Source organism: Amblyraja radiata, chromosome 1 (assembly GCF_010909765.2).
Source record: "Amblyraja radiata isolate CabotCenter1 chromosome 1, sAmbRad1.1.pri, whole genome shotgun sequence".
Classification (NCBI taxonomy): Eukaryota; Metazoa; Chordata; class Chondrichthyes; order Rajiformes; family Rajidae; genus Amblyraja; species Amblyraja radiata.
In genome coordinates this window covers 9,733,110-9,748,220 of record NC_045956.1, presented here as the reverse complement: position 1 = coordinate 9,748,220, position 15,111 = coordinate 9,733,110, and the positions used below count along the sequence as shown (strand labels likewise).

The following is a 15,111-nucleotide window of genomic DNA, read 5'->3' as shown; positions in this document are numbered from 1 at the left end:
AAAATACCATGGGCAGATTATGCTGAATGGGATTCTTGGTTTTCTTGGTTCTTGGTCCTCCAAAATATTCCAAATGGAATTTAAACTGGAGGTGGTGAAGGGAGGGCTTAAGCCAGAAAGGGTTATTGTGAAGAAAGAGCTACTTTAAATTTAGTTGCATCTGGTTGGGTAACTATAGTTGGGTGGAGATTATTCCATGCTTTAATTGTGCGGGGGAAGAACGAATTGCTGTACACATCTGTCTTTGTAGCTGGGATCACAAATTGGATCGAATGCCCTTGTCTGCTCCTAATTGGTTTGGGTTTGGTGTAGGTCTTGTAATCTATGTTGAGCTGGCCATTTAACATTTTGTGAAAACAGGTCAAACGGTGAGCTTCACGTCTGTCTTGGAGAGGGTTCCACCCCAGAGAATTCAGAAGTTTGGTGACACTCGCTTCTCTCTCATAGGTGTTAGTAACAAATCAAGCTGCCTGTCTTTGGACACGTTCGATGGAAGAAATGTTTTTATTTGTGTATGGGTCCCATGCTGCAACTGCGTAGTCCAAATGAGGTCTAACGAGGGTGAAGTATGGCTTCTCCTTGACAGAAGCTGAACAATGATTGATTAGTCTACGCCTGTTATGGTTCATTTGTCTGGGCATGAGATGTCTGTCAGGGAATGTTGTTCTGGCCCATTCCAGAGCATGTAATGAAGGACTTTCTGAAACTTGGTGCCTCCAGTGTTAAGCGATTGTAGGGGAAGACCATATTCTCAGGTTCTTCCACTGTTGGGCATTGAGTCTGGTGGGGACACCCTTCAAACACCAGAAGGGATATCACCCCAAAGAGCCACATAAGTGCCAAGGTTGGTTTGTTTAAAGGTGGGTGTGAGCAGTACTGAATATGACACTATTGACTATATATACACTGGAACAGCATGAAGAGTTTTTTGCATTGTATATTGTTTTTAATCTGAATACCATTTATTTTTGAAATAAAAATAATTGTCTGGGTTCAAAACTCTGGCCTTAGTTTATCTGAGTCTATTTTGAGATTCACCCCAACAATCCCCACATAATCCTGCCAGTGTTTGCACAAGGGTACATAATCCCAAATCTGTGGCAAAGGTATCTTCCAGTCTGGTGCTAGCATCCAAGCATCCACCAATGCTCTTTAATTAAGATTTGTGATCACCAATTGTTGAAATTGACCAAGTCTCCCCACAATTACTCAATGACACAACTTTGTTCTTCAGCAATTGCCCCATCCCAACCGATACTGCCAGCAACTGAAATCAAGCTCAAACTTTCTTCCAGTTTTATTGTGCGACTCTGTAAACGTTTAACTTTAGATTGGAATTGTTCCAGCATTGGCAGATGGATAATAGATTGCAGGCAATTTTGTCACTAATCTTGTTGTACCAGGTTTCACTCATTGCTTTATTTGCTGTGTGTCCAGTGTGATTTGTGCATTGATCATGATGCAGGCTATCATTTCTTAATCTCAGTTGTGATAATAGCATTTGCCCGGTGTTATGGTGTAAGGGGATTGACTGTAACAACCTTCTCAAGTACATATTGTTAGCAAAGAGAATTACACAATAAAATAGATTGTCAAACCAACCTTTCCATGTGATTGATAGTTCTCCGTTTAGTACTTTTTCTCCATTGTTATTCACTGTGGATTCATGATACAGGACTGGGTTTCAATCAAAAATGAGAGAACATATAATATATTTATTTGAAATGTTATGTATTTTCTTGCTGGAGTAAATTATCTAATACTATTTCCTGTATAGAATCATTGATGGGGTGAGAATAAGTAATATGATATGTTATCACACAAGAATACCTTTAAGTAAATATCTGCCAGAGGAAGCTATATGAGCTGATACAATTTCAACTTTCAAAAGATATTTTGACAGTATATGGATAGGGAGGTTTCGAAGAATATGAGCAAAATTTGGGTATGTGGGACTAGTCCAGAATGTCAACTTCGTTAGCACGGACAGGTTGGGCAGAAGGATCTTTTCCACGCAGAACGGCTCTGTACAATATCTTTAAATTCCTCTGAGGAGGTTGTGCTGAACCATTTTCTTGAGATGCTGCAGTCCTGGTGAAGGCAGTCCCAGTTACTTGGTATGGAGAATTTGTGGATTGACCAACAAAAATGATGGTGACATACTTGCAAGGCAGGATATTGTGTCAGTTGAAGGGGGATCTTCAGGGTGTTGTATTTTAATGTGTTTGGTGCCCTTGTAATTCTTGCTGTTATAGGTGAGTTTGTGAGGAAGTGTAGATGTTAACACATTGAGTAACAGCACTAAGTAAGTGACCAGGTTGCACACCAGCCATGATCTGCCAGCGCTGGAGAGAATGAGTGTCTAGGGTGGAGGATGGCATGCCAATCAAGTAGACCTCTTTTTTAATAGCAGAGAGTTTCAAGTACTGTTGGTAGTACATTAATCTGGGTAAGTGGACAATATTGCACCGGTTTTATAGTTGGTGGGAAAGCAGCAAATGGTGTATCATTTGTAAAAGGGTTATCCAGCCCCTGACCAGCTATAGCAGCTACACTATTTATGTGATCACCAGGGACTAACTTTTACTGTACCACTCTACTACTTTTTTTTAAACTTGCCGTTTTTTTCCCTCCGCCCACAATATTGTTTGTTTGTTTGTCTTTTTGCACAAAGTCCGCGAGCATTGGCACTTTTCATTTCACTGCACATCTCGTATGTGTATGTGACGAATAAACTTGACTTGACTTGATTGGTCCAAACTGATCATGGGAATGCAGTTTTGGTAATATAATCTGAAATGTTAAGTGTAGGGAGTTACGTTCTCCCGTGTTGCAAGTTATCTGGCACATATGCTGTGATGATTATATCACTTCCTTGCTTGTCTGTGGAATTCTCTGCCTCAGAGGGCGGTGGAGGCAGGTTCTCTGGATGCTCAAGAGAGAGCTAGATAGGGCTCTTAAAAATAGCGGAGTCAGGGGATATGGGGAGAAGGCAGGAACAGGGTACTGATTGGGGATGATCAGCCATAATCACATTGAATGGCGGTGCTGGCTCGAAGGGCCAAATGGCCTACTCCTGCACCTATTGTATATTGAAGCATTGTGAACACTGTGCACATTGCACAAATGTAGTGCGCAGCTGTGGCGAAAATGTCATATTCTTCCTGGAAGATGCGACATCTCTCTCCAATGTTGTTGTCGAAGACGAATGGGTCTGGTCTCCGGAATGCATCAGCCATGGTCGTTTGGCAAACAGACTTTTCGTTCTCACTTGTGAAGAAAAGAGAGAGAAAAACTCGAGCCGATGAAGTTCTGGAATAAAACTTCTGACACCATGTATGAAGTTGTTGGAATAAGGACAAGTAGTTTAACTCTATATAAAGTTCTTTATTAACCACGAGGCATGCAGGCTCAGCCAAAGCTACATTACACCTAAGTCTTATCAGTGTGAGAGCCACTACTGGATAGCACGCCTGCCACACAGAAGCAGTTTATACAAACACCCTTCATGGATCAGGGATATAGTGACTGATCTACACAGGGCTCCACATCATGCTGGCAGATGCCAGCTGGAAACCCGGATGTGACGGCAGGCGCCCCGCAGGCGCGGCCGTATAGAACCCGGAAGTGACGGCTGACGCCCCGCAGGCGGGCCATGTTGAACACCTTTGGTGTAGAAGGTGAGAACCCGGAAGTGACGGCCGGTGCCCCGCAGGCGGGGGCCGTGCAGAGCCCGGAAGTGACGGCTGGTGCCCCGCAGGCGGTGGCCGTGCAGAGCCCGGAAGTGACGGCCGGTGCCCCGCAGGCGGACCGTGGAGAAGCTGCTGTAGGTGCTCCGCAGGCGGGGGCCGTGTAAAACCCGGAAGTGACGGCAGGTGCCCCGCAGGTGGGGGCCGTGCAGAGCCCGGAAGTGACGGCTGGTGCCCCGCAGAACCCGGACGTGACGGCGGTTCTCTCCCCTCCTCTCCCCTGGTCGGTGGCGGTGCGGAGAGACCCGGATGTTGTTGCCAGCCTTGCTTCCGGGAGCGACTTGAATGAGTCGCGGGTGCGCGGCGGCGGCGGCGTCAGCGGGGTCGGTGTCGGGGACGGGAACGGGTCGCTGAAGGCTCCGGAGAGGTGAGGTAAAGGGAGGGAGAGAGAGACTGGGCGAGGCGAGGCCAAGTGTTGAAGTGATCAAAGCCGCTGGCATTAATGGTCGTGTTGGCAGCCGGTTGGTGCCCCGCCCCCCCCCCCCCTGCTCTACTCCCGCGCCGCTGGCCTGTTCCTCCTTCCTTCCTCCCTCCTCCCTCCTTCCTCCCTCCTCCCTTCCTTCCTCCTTCCTCCTCCCTTCCTTCCCTCCTTCCTCCCTCCCTCCTTCCTCCCTCTCCACATCGCCCCAGGTTGTATTGCATGTGTGGCTGCCTGGACCTCCGCCTGTATATACATGTGGATGTGGCGCTCGGCCTCCAGTGACATGTCTGCCCCACAGCAGCCCTGCCTTGTGAATTGTCTCCAAACCAATCCTCTTATATTATTAGGGTACACACAATTGCTGGGGAAACTCAGCGGGTGCAGCAGCATCTATGGAGCGAAGGAAATAGGCGACGTTTCGGGCCGAAACCCATAGATGCTGCTGCACCCGCTGAGTTTCCCCAGCAATTGTGTGTACCTTCGATATTCCAGCATCTGCAGTTCCCTTTTGAACTCTTATATTATTGGCGAGCTGCTGCTGCAGGGGCTGGAATCGTGCCCCCGTTAATAACTCGTATTAAATGCAAGTTACTTCCTCCTTTACATTGAGGATTCCGGACACTTTCTTTGCAGAGGCGTCAGTGAATGGGATGACAACTATCTTTTAGTGCTTTCATCTCCAAAATTTGTCTGACATGCATTAAAGGGAGCGTAAGACTTTGTAATTAATAGCAAGAGGGCTTTTTAAGGATAACAATTAGTGTTAATCCTTTAGTGTTAATTTGTGAGTATGTTAGTGAGTAATTTATGGGTATGTGAGTACTCAGGAAAATGACAATAAAGATATACTTGAAGAAAGGGTTTTGGCCCGAAACGTCGCCTATTTCCTTCGCTCCATAGATGCTGCTGCACCCGCTGAGTTTCTCCAGCATTTTTGTGTACCTAAGATATACTTGATACTTGAATTTATTGAAATCATATTCTATGTCGCTCTTCCAGGGAGATGCTAACTGCATTTCGTTGTCTCTGTACTGTACACTGACAATGACAATTAAAGTTGAATCTGAATCTGATCTGAATCTAATCAGGAAGAATTAGAAGATGTCATATATTTAGATCTTTGATAAAGGATAATTTGGAAGGTTGTCACATCGGGTCAGTCCTCTTGGCACTAGGGAATACATTGGTATGGAAAGGAAGTTATAGGTTTTGTTTTGGATGTTAGGCTGTTATTCATTGGGTCAGTCCTGGGTCTTCAGATATTTGCTTTATTTAGTAATAATGTATGTATTGAATGTGCTGTATCCAAGCTTGCTTATCATTTAAAATGAGGGTGGGGGGAAGATGTGTCTGAAAAGTGATGGAAACAAGTTAAAAGATGAAGGAGAAAAGTGCAGCAAAAAAGTGAGATCTAGGGGAGTGTAATAATCTAAAGAAGTGTAATCATTTTAGTAGAAAGAATAGAAAATCAGACTATTTACATGGTTGAAGTGAGTTTTATGTGAGTTGTCTGTCTTTACCCATAAAATGCAAAAGCATCATCAGAAGATAGCGGAGGGGGGAGGGGGGGAAGTGTTGGGGTGGAAAGAGGAAGTGTTGGGGTGGAAGAAAGGGGGGAGGGACAGGGTGTGGTTGTTTTCCTAGAAACTGGTCCACATCATGACTTTCTGCAATACAGTGCCTGCATCAAGAAAAGTGACTTGACAACTTAATTTTATGTTTAGTTATTTACTTTTTTCCTCCAATATAAATTCTGTGAAAGCATCTTTTATTTTCTCACATTTTTGGTTAGTCATTTGTGAATTCTGTAAGGGTGAATTTCAATTTCCCAAATGGCTACTTCATGGGTGTCACCTGTACTAATATGGGCTTGAATGCAGGAGTAATCTGGTCACATTGTAATTACGAAGAGCTTTAGTCGCGAATGGAAGAGCATACCAAAAATGCTTTATGGCCTGTTGCTGCTCCTGTTTCTTGTGTTCTGATGTCAGTCATCAGTAATGTAAGAGAGTCCATTGAAAAATATATTTGTGCTCTATCTTAGTTTAGTTTAGAGATATAATGCGGAAACAGGCTCTTCAGCCCACCGAGTCAGTGCCGACCGACTATCACCCCGTACACTAGCACTATCCTAGGCACTAGGGGCAATTTACAATTCTTATCAAAGCCAATTAACTTACAAACCAGTATGTCTTTGGAGTGTGGGCAGAAACTATGGAATTCCCTGCCACAGAGGGCAGTGGAGGCCAAATCACTGGATGGATTTAAGAGAGAGTTAGATAGAGCTCTAGGGGCTAGTGGAGTCAAGGGATATGGGGAGAAGGCAGGCACAGGTTATTGATAGGGTATGATCAGCCATGATCACAATGAATGGCGGTGCTGGCTCGAAGGGCCGAATGGCCTCCTCCTGCACTTATTTTCTATGTTTCTAAACCGGAGCACCCGGTTTATAACATGACAATTATTCAACTGAAGATAGGAGGCTAGTGTGTATCAGATTCTACCAGAAATCGTAAGGGAAATCATTGTATAGAACATCGCCATTGGGTTCTGATCTGATGATGGAGCCGCGACATCTTTTGAGGAAAATCTGTCTCGGTGTTGGGTTTGGCTAGAGTTCTATCTGATCCGTTTTATTAAATGTTCAGTAGATCCGTTGAAGCTACTAGTCTTCGCCCAAAATCAATTTAAATGTTCTGAAAATGCATATATATTCCTTTGTACTTCCCAAAATGTTTAAAATGAGGGGTGCTTTTTATTTGTTTCAAATTCCATGCAGCCAGATGAATAGATTTCCTTTCGGTTGATTTTTGATCAATTTGTTATAATGCGATGATGGAAAAAATCTGGTATGGACTTTTTTTCCCTCAGCTGTTAGGTTTGTGAATGGAAGCAGTGCCAAACATATGTTGCCTGATTGTGCGTGTTTTTCCATTCTCTGATTCTGCTGTCCAGATGATTTTTGCCTATAATCTTTTTACTTATCATTCTTATTCACAGACATATTTGATTTGCCCATTATTGTCCATGTTTATGAACATATCCTGGCAACAGTTTCTAGGATCTATGCATAACTGAGCATTTTTACAATGCAAATTTGTTTAACTGACAAATTGTGTTGTTCCTCTTATCATTTATGTCTAAAACTTTCTTGATCAGTTAGCATTTTGTTTACTGCTAAAATAAGGTACTCTGTAATCCGAGGCAACAATCAATCTACTGAACAACATAATTAATTATATTCTTGCATTGACTATACTAGCGGAACTGTAGCAATAATTATGATTAGCACAAACCTGTTCCTGGATCAAAATCTTGAAGTCTTTTTTCCCCTGTGTATTTATGTGTGGTTACTTACAATGTAAAACATGCTCTAACCTACACATTTCAAAGAAAATAATTGTTTTAAACACACCCTTGGTACTGTGTCATAATGGTTTTAATCCAGTTGAAATCATCTGGATTTCAGTTTTTTCCCTACTGATAATTTGCAATTACTTGTGCATTGACTCATCAGTGTTGTGCCGATCTACAACATAATTTTCTTCATAATCATCGCTTCAGATCTAAGCTTGTTTCTTTCAACTGCTTTTTAATCACAAATGCTTGTGTTGCTCAATATTACATCCAATCCAAAGTACTGTAGAAACTGAGAGAAAGCCACAGAGGCCCCTCTGCAAAATTAGTGTACTGTATGCTATGATGTCACCTTCCACGCCATGGCTTTGAAAAGCTGCTTTTCCCTAATCGCAGACTCCAGTCCAATATATGGAAAAGACCCTCTAGGGTCAGCTACATTCCTTGTGCTTCTGCCATTTTCTTTCCATCATTCTTTTTATGTTCCCACTTTTGCCTTTCTGGTCTACCATCTCTTGCATTTCATTGAATATTTTCTGATATTTTTGCCTTATTCGCAACTCCAAGCAGGTGAATCCTTCCTGTTTTCAGTGTTTCTTTTTTTAAAATTACATATGGGTTCTAATATTGCCTTTTATTTCCCAGACATCTCACACTGCATTTACCACAACATTCAAAATGCTTCCCTTGTCTTCTTTCTGGACCACAAATGTTTCCACTGTGAGGAAGTAATGCATTTGCCTTGCCTTTAACCACATTTATTTTAAATAGCCATACTACAGGTTGCATCGTTATGGGTTATATATATCCTGCTGCAATTGTCTGATTCTTGGATTTCAACTTTCTATTTTTTGTCTTTTCTCTGCTGTCCATTTGCATTTTATGTAATCGGTGCTTTGCTCAGAGGTTCCTCAGCCACGTGCAAATACGTTCAGCCAACAGATTTGTGATCTGTGAGCTGCACTTGACTGTTGGATAGAAGTTCCCTGCAATTGTCTCCACTGCACTGGCCATCAACTTATTTTCCTTTCACCTCCCGAGCCTTGCTCCCCAACCCCAATTGTATCTACTGGTTAAGGTCACCCAGTCATACCAGTCACTTTGAGGTGGGATAAGTAATTGAAATAATAATAGAGGTCAGAGAGAGAAGCACAATAAGTAGAAGACTGGGAGAAAGATTATAAGAAGAGGCAGAGGATGGAACATGAGACAAAAGGAGAACTGGGGAGGGGATGAATCCATCCTGTTCCCACTTGGAAATGCTGAGGGGAAAAAAGGTGTTGCTGCATTCTTTCAAATCTTAGTGGGAGCTTGGTTTTTCTGACACTCCAAGTGGGACCTCGAGTTTTATTTGACAGGACTATCTTCTTCTTGAGTGGCGTGCACAGCCTAAAGTTGTAGGACAACTTGTTCTATTTGATCTTATTTGATTGTGCACACCGGATTGATTGCATTTGTCGAAACACGGCGGACCACGTGAAGGTTGCAATCTCCCACCCCACAGGACTATCATTATGCATTATGTGCGGCTGATGTTTCTGTGCATGCAAGTTGTGGAATTGGCTAAATCCAAAGGTTAATAAGTATATCGACAGTTGCATCTTCACCATTCAATCATTAATTAGTTCACATGGTGCCCTAATTAGTGTTGCATTGTCATGTGCTCCACCTTTAAATAAAGGGTTTTATCCATTTGTCCATTGGTTAATGTTGCTATAATTAACATTGGATGAGGGAATTGAAGGCAATCGCTCCAAGTTTGCGGATGGCACTAAGCTGGGGGGCAGTGTTAGCTGTGAGGAAGATGCTAGGAGACTGCAAGGTGACTTGGATAGGTTGGGTGAGTGGGCAAATGTTTGGCAGATGCAGTATAATGTGGATAAATGTGAGGTTATCCATTTTGGTGGCAAAAACAGGAAAGCAGACTATTATCTAAATCGTGGCCGATTAGGAAAAGGGGAGATGCAGCGAGACCTGGGTGTCATGGTACACCAGTCATTGAAAGTAGGCATGCAGGTGCAGCAGGCAGTGAAGAAAGCGAATGGTATGTTAGCTTTCATAGCAAAAGGATTTGAGTATAGGAGCAGGGAGGTTCTACTGCAGTTGTACAGGGTCTTGGTGAGACCACACCTGGAGTATTGCGTACAGTTTTGGTCTCCAAATCTGAGGAAGGACATTATTGCCATAGAGGGAGTGCAGAGAAGGTTCACCAGACTGATTCCTGGGATGTCAGGACTGTCTTATGAAGAAAGACTGGATAGACTTGGTTTATACTCTCCAGAATTTAGGAGATTGAGAGGGGATCTTATAGAAACTTACAAAATTCTTAAGGGGTTGGACAGGCTAGATGCAGGAAGATTGTTCCCGATGTTGGGGAAGTCCAGGACAAGGGGTCACAGCTTAAGGATAAGGGGGAAATCCTTTAAAACCGAGATGAGAAAAACCTTTTTCACACAGAGAGTGGTGAATCTCTGGAACTCTCTGCCACAGAGGGTAGTTGAGGCCAGTTCATTGGCTATATTTAAGAGGGAGTTAGATGTGGCCCTTGTGGCTAAGGGGATCAGAGGGTATGGATAGAAGGCAGGTATGGGATACTGAGTTGGATGATCAGCCATGATCATATTGAATGGCGGTGCAGGCTCGAAGGGCCGAATGACCTACTCCTGCACCTAATTTCTATGTTTCTATAATAAATAGCTATTGGTCAGACCATCTTGTACATTAGTTATGCTTGTTTTTGACTAGCGTCCTTGGTCTAATGAAATTTCAAATATTAAAAAGGGATTGCATTTGAAAATTATTTGGGAAAATCTATTCTAAGCTGACTATCAGAAGAGTGCATTGTCAAGTTATCTCTTTCATTCGCAACCACAATTCCTGTTTTGTAATTAATATTGCACGAACACAGTTTCCGACATCATTGCACACAAAATGCAATATGAGCATTAGGAACACTTACTTTGAACACTTAGGAAGTAGTTTGTTGACTTTAATACTGATTTTAATTATACCTTTTATTGACTTTAACTCTACCTCCTACATCCCCTGACTGAAATAGTGTGACTGGATTGGCTATGCTTAGTCTTTTGATTAGAAGTAGCTGACAGAGATTTGTAGTATAGCTTTGGGGATTATTTGTTCCCAGACGGCCTTTGAAATCTTCAAGACCTCTATCGTTAGTGAAGCTTATTTTGTTGTTTTTTTATTTCCTCCATTCTCACAATCCTACTGTTTCAGCTTGAGCTTTGTTTGTGTCGTGTGACTTTTGTTTTTCATATTCCTTTTATTGTCTCTTGAGGAACATAGTGCGATCTTAAATATCTCCTGTTTCCCCTCAAGCGCTTTCTAATTTATTCTGGAAAACCACAGCGGTGACAGAGGGAAGAGTAGCATTTTGATCTGCCTGTAACTAGAGCTTTATTGTTGGTCTTGGAGAGAAGGCTGGCATTGGTTTGGGTATATTGCTAAATACTCTGGAGGATTGCAAAGGCATCACTGATGTTTTGAAGTGCCCAAGAAAATGGGATTAAGGGCATGTCGGTGAACTCTCTGCTAGGTTTGGTGTCCAAAGGCACATAGAAACATAGAAAATAGGTGCAGGAGTAGGCCATTCAGCCCTTCGAGCCTGCACCGCCATTCAATATGATCATGGCTGATCATCCAACTCAGTATCCTGTACCTGCCTTCTCTCCATACCCCCTGATCCCTTTAGCCACAAGGGTCACATCTAACTCCCTCTTAAATATAGCCAATGAACTGGCCTCAACTACCTTCTGTGGCAGAGAATACCACAGATTCACCACTCTCTGTGTAAAAAAATGATTTTCTCATCTCGGTCCTAAAAGACTTCCCCCTTATCCTTAAACTGTGACCCCTTGTTCTGGACTTCCCCAACATCGGTAATAATCCTCCTGCATCTAGCCTGTCCAACCCCTTAAGAATTTTGTAAGTTTCTATAAGATCCACCCTCAATCTTCTAAATTCTAGCGAGGTGATGGTGAACTTTATGGATAGAAGTGAATTTTATGATGTCCACCTTTGCAGAAAGGTGGTTCCAGAGATGTGGACAATGACCTATATTTCCATGGTTTCATTGTGGACCATCATTGTTGGGGGGTTCTATTGGGCAGTTTTGCAAGTGTTTTATTTTAAGTTTAGTGGGTCTGCAATGGAGCTCAGAATCCAGGTGTGTGCATTTGTAATTATTGTGTACTTAGTTTGATGGCTGAGGTTGAAGTAACTTTGGTTTATTCAGCCAATGTCTGTTGAACTGTTTTCTATTTTCCTATAGCAGCAGGAAGCTTGCTGAGGTTTGATCCAATATTGTGATGAGAACTATTTTCTAAAGAGCTTTTCAAGGTACTCTTTCACTGGGTAAAGTCTCCTTTGTTCTTCAGCCTTAGCAAGTTGGCTCCTTGGATTGTTAGATTATAGATGGTCTTGAGAGCACATTGAAATCTATGCATGTCATGGTTATTAATGATAACTTGACAATGATACAGTTGAGATCTGATGAGCAGATGAGAACGATATCTTCAATAGCAGGTTTAAATGTATCTGCAATGTCCAAGAAAGCCTCTACTTCCTTGAAGACTGTCAATTTGACAAGTCTCCAAAGACTGGCCAATTTTTACCGATCCCGCATTGAAAGCATAATTCAGTTTAAAAAGATGTACACAAACACTTGTTTAAAAGGATATTGGGATGAGGATAGGTGATTGTGAGTGGGATATTTGTTATACTGGTTGTATTGGGAAGGGTGATTATAGGGTGATGGGTTGTATATATGACTAAGATACTGTATAGTATATGAGGGTTTTTTGGGTTTTTTTTGTATGGCTTTGTAAATATTTGATTAGTGTATAAATGTAAATAATTTGGTGTACATATAGCTGCTAAATGTGTACAAGATAATTACAAGCAGTTAAATAAGGGGTGGGAATTAATAAGCTTTGGCTTCTTCCTGCTCCTTTTCGGACACATACGATTTCATTTATTTATAGATATTGTTTATGACACTTTATAAATATATTTGTTTTGTTTTTTGTATGCTGTTTCACACTTGCTTTTTATTCTTTTATTCTGTTCGAAATAAAGAATTAAAAAAAAGAAAGAAAAAGCATCACCACTTGTTTTGATAAGGGCTCTGTCCACAGTTGCGAGAAATTGCAGAGTTGTGGATGTAGCTTAGTCCATAGCTGGTTATAGAAACATAGAAACATAGAAATTAGGTGCAGGAGTAGACCATTCGGCCCTTCGAGCCTGCACCGCCATTCAATATGATCATGGCTGATCATCCAACTCAGTATCCCGTAACTGCCTTCTCTCCATACCCCCTGATCCCCTTAGCCACAAGGGCCACATCTAACTCCCTCTTAAATATAGCCAATGAACTGGCCTCAACTACCCTCTGTGGCAGAGAGTTCCAGAGATTCACCACTCTGTGTGAAAAAGGTTTTTCTCGTCTCGGTTTTAAAGGATTTCCCCCTTATCCTTAAGCTGTGACCCCTTGTCCTGGACTTCCCCAACATCGGGAACAATCTTCCTGCATCTAGCACATTATGATGTGTTAACTTATTCCGCAGGGGAGTTATGCAAGGCTGGCTTATTCTTGGTGACAAAATTCTATGAAGATGATTTTCCACTTCTAGAAAGTGGTGTATCCATGGTTTTATTTGGTTTCGTTCAAATATGTAGCGTGGAAACCGTCCCGGTTTTTTTTATTATCGAACCCGGGCTCTGGTGTTGTAAGGCAGCAAAGCTGCTACTGCTTCACATTGCCCTGTGTTCTTTGAGCTGTCTTACTCAGTGTCAGAGCATTGGGAGTTAATAAACAGTGTGTGCGTTTCTTCCTTTTCAGAGTTGTCTGTAAAGGTTCTGACACACCAGGTCCTCAACTTCACAATGAGGAATGGATGAGACAGTCTGAAACTTGGTTGGGATTTGGAATGGCTGCACACTAGACACTTCATAGGCTACAGAGAACAAGGGTTTTGGTTATAGTGACAAGGGGCTCCAAGAAGATTAGAGACTATACTCCCGTGGCATTAACTCATAAACATTGGGGAATTATCCATGAACGCATGCATGTGAGCAGCCAATTTAATCATAATATTTTTGTTAACCATCCCTTCCCCCAATTTATTGATCTTGAATCCTCATCTGCAAATATATATGATGACATTGCCTTCACCCATCCTTGGTCACCCCACTTTCTCTCCGGCATTCAACATGGTGCCCTAACCAAGCAAAAGAAGTGCTTCCTTGCAGCAAACTGAATGTCGAAAGGGAAAGTTACTTCAACACCCTGCTGATGAAACCTTACACAAACTTTATTTTAAACTTTTTTTTAGAGACTGACTTAATTTGAAGCAAAGTTGGTAACTTTAAATTTGTTACTGGACTAGTTCGAAATTATTACTTTGGACTAATACTGTGAATTATCAAAATTACTTTGTAATTTGTCCAGAAAGCTGTTGTAGCAGTACAATATTTTGACAGGCAACAAAATAGATGTTCTGTGGTCTCTTGTAATTCACACATTTCTTTTTATATAGAACAAAATAACTAGATTAAATGCTGTCAGTTGAAAATATGCTTTCATTTCCGATTAGGATGTGACTGCATTGGCAATAATCTATATACTATTAGAAGTCTCATCTTGTATGTATACGTGCGTGTGTGTGTGTGTCTGTGTTTTTCTACCTTCATCAAAACGCTGCGCGGCAGCTCTCAAAATTTTACGTATTCTGACTCGCATTTTTCCCCTCCATGCAGTAATCGGGTTAAGGTTTCATCCTATATTTCACATGTTATTAATGATTCACAGTTTAAAAAATGGTTCTCACATATAAGCCTTTTTCTAGGACTTTCCACTGATGATGTCACAATCCCACTCACAGTGCACCAATCACGATCACAGTGCACCAATCACAATGGGCTCTCAAGCTGCCGAGTGCCGCAATGACATCACAATGGGACGTGGCCAACGGTAACAGCAGCTTCTCACAGACAGCCTTTTTTCCAGGAGCTTCCAGTGATCATAATCATAATGGGCTCTCAAGCTGCCGAGTGCCACCCCCAGCCCCCTCCCCCACCCCCCGGGTTATTCACACAGCCCTCTTTCCCCCCCCCCCCCCGGTTATTCACATCCCTCGCCCCTTCCCACCCCCTCCCTGGGTTATTCATGATTAAAGTTTCAAAAAAGCCCAAACCACCTTTTAAAGCACCAGCTTCCAGTGACGTCACACCCTCCCACTCCTCCCATATTCCACCACCTTCCAGGGGGAGGGCCTCATTTCAAAAACAGTTTCATCAGCTCCCCAACGCACACTGTTGGGGGAGCAGACCCAACGGGTCTGCACTTAGTCTAGTACTTAATAAATGTAAACATGCACAGTTGTGCCAAGGCATTTCTTGTCAATAAAGAACTCTGAGCGATGAATGTGCCCTCAACGTCATCTGACAAAGTGTTCCGATGTGAAAGGTCACCTATCCATGTTCTTCATAGATGGTACCTGACACGCTGAGTTACTTCTACTTTTGGTGTCTGACTTTGGTAAACCAGCATCTGCTGTTAGTGTT

At 42.4% G+C, this 15,111-nt stretch overlaps 1 protein-coding gene across 4 annotated transcripts in view; it reads left to right on the top strand.

The window, feature by feature from the left end:
* Positions 1 to 3,974: 3,974 nt before the first annotated feature.
* The window catches only part of arfip1 (ADP ribosylation factor interacting protein 1), a 110,064-nt gene continuing 98,927 nt past the window's right edge, over positions 3,975 to 15,111 (top strand). For 2 of the 4 annotated variants that reach the window (XM_033017450.1, XM_033017442.1), the window contains exon 1: positions 3,975 to 4,116. The gene's annotated coding sequence lies outside the window, so the exon portion shown is untranslated. The remainder of the gene's footprint in view (positions 4,117 to 15,111) is intronic. The other 2 variants (XM_033017464.1, XM_033017458.1) reach the window with 1 other exon arrangement.